The sequence below is a fragment of the Eutrema salsugineum genome, unplaced genomic scaffold (assembly GCF_000478725.1).
Source record: "Eutrema salsugineum unplaced genomic scaffold, Eutsalg1_0 scaffold_12, whole genome shotgun sequence".
Taxonomy (NCBI): Eukaryota; Viridiplantae; Streptophyta; class Magnoliopsida; order Brassicales; family Brassicaceae; genus Eutrema; species Eutrema salsugineum.
Window position 1 is genome coordinate 9,409,951 of NW_006256895.1, and position 5,593 is coordinate 9,415,543.

Here is a 5,593-nt window from a genome sequence, read left to right on the forward strand (position 1 = left end):
AGGAAAAAGTTTTTAAGTGTCGAATGGAAATTGGACTATGTGGATTTCGTAAGTCATCGTTTAGAAAATTTCTGACATGGATCCATGGCTATTATGAGTTCGGTTGAGTATAGGTTGTTGAAGATATACTTGCAAAAGCTACCACAAGATACACTTCTGAGTTTTTAGCAAGTACTCGACAACTTGGTGGTTTTTTGCGATAATTTGAAAACAAAACCGTCCGTCCAATTATGCGTCTAGATTATAGACAAAGCGGAATCCAAAAATATCGTCAAAGATGTCGAAACTTCAATCGTATAAGGTGATGATTAAACAAGTAAATCATACATGATTCAATAACTATACAATACCATATATGATTAAACAAGTCTACCATACATAAATCAACTATAACATACAAAGAACTATATCATACATGATTCAACAACTCAACCATACATATAAAGAACAATAACTCTATCATACATGATTCAACAACTCTATCATACATGATTCAACAACTCTATCATACATACACCAAACAATAACTTTACAATACACGGTCTAACAAGTCTACTATACATGGATGTCTGATTCCTGCAACACACACAAATTAGGGTTAGCTTTATTTTCGAAAGCTCACTTTCAGCCGCCGTTGCAATTGTAACTCTATCTTTCGCACAATTGACGCTGAAAGTTCCTTTTCAGCCCCTGCCACCATAGGTGACTGGTGTCTTTCGCCCAAAAAACACTGGAAGTTCCCTAATATGCTCGCCGGGTCCTCACATCGATTTTCTGAAGAAGATGAAACGGCTTCATGGCCTCAAACACGAAATTGCCAGAATCACAGATTCGCCGGAAATACAAAAAAAATCAGTATAATAACTCTATCATACATTATTAAACAAGTCTACCATACATGGAACAATTAATTATATATGATTCAATAAATCTATCATATACGGAAAACTGACGTGTTCGTCGCCGAGAGAAGACGAGATGTTTGAAATCAGCTTTTTTTGTCTTTCGTCTTCTCCGGTGCTTGATGTAGCCGACAAGCCGACAATGGTAAAGAACGCGAAAATGAAAAAGTGAATGAAACGAAATGACGAAGAAAAACGAAACGGCAAATGGAAAAAAACTTATCGGAGATGCAGAATAGGCCGATAAGAAGCATAGAAGGTGACCGGAAACGATGCAGACGCCGGAAACTCGCAAAATCTAGAAAATCATCGTCATCGTCGGTTTCTCAGCCACCTCTAGGTTTTTTTCGGAAATGAAATAGAAATTAGGTTGAAAACGAAATCCCAAAGTTAATAAAAAAAATTTTTTTTTATTATTTTTTTTAAAATTAATTAAATTACGAAATAAAAAAAAAAAAAAAACTGATTTTCATGTGTGAGGGGTTACACTGTCTTTTCCACGCTGGTAAGGTTATTCTAGCAAAAATGTAAGGAACCTAGGTTACTTTTGCAAACAGACCTGTTTGTAAGGTCATTCTAGTAATTGTTCTCATTAGATTATAGTTATTTTCATTCATGGTTTAACATTTTCCTACCATCTGATTTACGTACTATTGCATATACTTGGATATTACCCACATTAATTAATTGATGTAGAATACATAGTTTCATTATTCAAATTATTAATAGTGCTAATCTTTGGTGATTATACATTAGGTGATGGACTATGATGTATTTCACAAAATCAGATGACATGTGTATGGTAAAAGAACAATGAATCTCAATCAGTGAAAAGGGAATAAGTCCAATAGGGTTCTGATCTTCTCGAGTATTCTGTGTTGGTTTTGATTTAGTTGGTAATTAAATAACCATTTACAACAGGAAAAGGGGTATAATATTACGGCCAGGCAAAAGGAGTTAACTGAAAGAGGGCAATGAGTTTGATCAATTCAATATATGGTCACAATTTACAAACTGCGTCTTTATTTACATCAGAAATGCTAGAATAAAATAACGAAAAGAAGACAAATAAACAAATAAGCAATCAAAATGATATTTCTGTTCTAATAATATGTATAATTTCTTATATAGATAAATATAAATAAAGACGAAAATTTTATACCCGCAAAAAAACAGGATATTCGTAAAAGAGAGAGCGAATGGATAAGAGAGAGAGGAGGATGTTTTATAATTGAAAGATGAGATGATTTACAATCGAAATTGAACGAATCGTTCGTTTATACAGAAGATAAAAAGTTTGAGTTACTATACGTAAATAGTGACGGTGGACTCCACAATAATTTATCACGTTTGATATGCCTCTTTTTACGACTTTCTCTCGTTGTCTATAATTGACTTTCGTAACACTCCCCCTTGGAGACCAGTGTCACTATTGTCTCTTGCGCTATGTCTTTGTTGCCTCGCTAAAAAAATTTCCAGGAAAACCCAATGGGAAAAATCATGGAAGGTAAAAAGAGTACAACTACGCAAGCTCCCCCTCGAATAACTAAATGTCATTCTATAAGTCTCGTTGATGTCGAATTCCAATATTATGAACATGTTTTCAGAACATAGTGGTCGACAATAATTTCGTGAAGAGGTCTGCTGCGTTTTCGCAAGATCGGACATATCTTACTTCAATTTCTTTATTCTTCTCGAGCTCTTGAGTGTATGAGAAGAACTTTGGAGGGATATGTTTGGTTCTATCACTTTTGATATAACCTTCCTTTGTCTGGGCAACACATGCAGCATTGTCTTCATATAAGACAGTTGGTTCGTATTTACGTGAATTCCACTGCTTGATTGGATATGTTGTGACTTATTGATCTCAGCCATACACATTCTCTACTTGCTTCATGGAGGGCGATGATTTCAGCATGATTCGAAGAAGTGGCCATGAGTATCTGCTTCTGAGAACGCCAAGATATAGCAGTGCCTCCGATCGTGAATACATATCCTGTTTGTGATCGGGCTTTATGTGGATCCGATAAATATCCTGCATCTGCAAAACCAACTATTTGTCCCTTTGAATTTTTAGGATAGAGCAAATCTAAATCTTAGTCCCTTGGAGATAACGAAAGACATGTTTGATTCCGTTCCAATGTCTTCGTGTAGGGGACGAGCTGAATCTTGCCAGAAGATTAACCGCAAATGATATGTCAGGCCGTGTACAATTGGCTAGGTACATAAGGGCTCCAATTGCACTAAGGTATGGTACTTCAGCCTTAAGTGATCTAACGACCATAGGAGTACTTAAAGGAGTTGCTTTATCCATATTAAAGCGTTTTAACACTCTTTTCGTATATGTGGATTGATGCACAAATATACCCTTTTCAGAATGCTCAATTTGTAAGCCAAGACAATACTTTGTTTGTCCGAGATCTTTCATCTCAAATTCTCCTTTTAGGTAATTTGATGCCTTTTGTATTTCCCCTTGAGGTCCGATAATATTCAGATCATCAACATATACCGCGATAATTACAAATCCGGATGTTGTTTTCTTGATAAAAACGCATGGGCATATAGGATTGTTCACATATCCTTCTTTTGTTAAATGTTCACTGAGACGATTGTACCACATACGTCCAGATTGTTTTAGCCCATACAATGATCTTTGTAATTTTATTGAACATAACTCTTTGGGTTTAGAATTTAATGCTGCAGGCATCTTAAATCCGTCGGGGATTCTCATATAGATATCCGTATCTAATGTTCCATATAAATATGCTGTAACGACATCCATGAGACGCATCTCTAGATTTTCATCAGCAGCTAGACTCATCAGGAATCTAAATGTGATTGCATCCATAACAGGAGAATATGTTTCCTCATAATCTATTCCAGGTCTTTGAGAAAAACTTTGTGCCACAAGACGAGCTTTGTATCTCATAATCTCATTTTTCTCATTTCGTCTCCGAACGAAAACCCATTTGTATCCAACTAGTCTCACATCTCCAGGTGTGAGTACAATTGGTCCGAATACACTTCGTTCATTAAGAGAATCTAGCTCAACTTGTAAAGCATCTTTCCATTTCAGCCAGTCTTGCCTCTTTTGACATTCGTATACAGACCTTGGCTCTGGATCTTCATTTTCATTATCTATTTCCTTTGATACGAGGTATGAGAAAACGTCATCAACATCATCCATCCTATTTCTATTCCATATCTTTCCATTATGGATGTAGTTGATGGAAATCTCATGATTTTTCTCAGGTTCTTGGGGCTCTGGATTATCATTAGTTTCGTGATTTACTTCTTCCAAAATACTTTCTGCTATTTTGGGAGTATTATGCATTTCAGCATCCTTTCGTTTTTTAGGATTTTTGTTCTTGGAACCGACAGGTCTACCACGCTTCAAGCGTGTTCTAGACTCTCGTGTATCATCTGCTTTTCCACGTTCTTGTGGTATATCAATACGAGCAGGAGTATTTGCAGCTGGTATATGTGATTTAGTAACCGTCTTGGTATCTGCAATTGCATCAGGTAGCTGGTTTGATATACTCTGCAAATGCGTAATTCGTCGAACTTCTAGTTCTGACTGTTTAGTGGGAGGATCAAGTTGTAACAGAGATGGTACACTCCATTTGATATCCTTTCCTACACCCTTATTTTCTCCCCCTAGAACCGTGAATACTTTCTCATCAAAGTGACAATCGCCAAATCGTGCCGTAAAAACATCACCAGTCAGTGGTTCTAGGTATCGTAGAATAGATGGAGAATCATATCCAATATATCAACCATCTTTGTGGTCCCATCCTTGTTCGTTGCGGTGGCGCTATAGGTACGTAAACCGCACAACCAAAGATCCTTAGATGGGAAATATTTGGTTCTCGACCAAATGCTAATTGTAACGGGGAGTACTTATGGTACGCACTTGGTCTTATCCGAATGAGTGCTTCTGCATGCAAAATAGCATGCCCCCATACAGATGTTGGGAGTTTTGATTTCATAATCAATGGTCTTGTAATCAGTTGCAGACGCTTAATTAATGATTCAGCCAGTCCATTTTGTGTATGGACATGAGCCACGGAATGTTCAACTTCAATTCCCATTACCATGCAGTAATCATTGAATGCTTGGGATGTGAATTCACCAGCGTTGTGTAATCTAACTCTCTTAATGGGATAATCAGAAAACTGAGCTCGCAGTTTTATTATCTGAGTTAGAAATCTCGCAAATGCCATATTTCGAGATGATAATAGACAAATATGTGACCATCTGCTGGATGCGTCAATTAATACCATAAAATAGTGGAATGGTCCACATGATGGGTGTATTGGTCCACAAATATCCCCTTGAATTCGTTCAAGGAACTTTGGTGATTCATTATTAATTTTGGTTGGCGATGGCCTTATAATCAATTTACCAAGAGAACATGCAGCACATGTCATTTTATTTCTCAGATGTATCTCCTGGATTTTCATCGAATGACCATGTGAGCTTTCTATAATTTTTCGCATCATTGATGTTCCTGGGTGACCGAGGCGATCATGCCACAATGTTAAATCTTCTGGATTTCGTTTTGTCTCGAGATGCGATTCTATTGTATCTATATAAGTATGATGTAAACCAGGAGGGAGTTCTGGAAACTTTTCCAAGATGTGTCTTTTGCCTAACTTACCAGAGGTTACATACATATACTTCTTTCCATT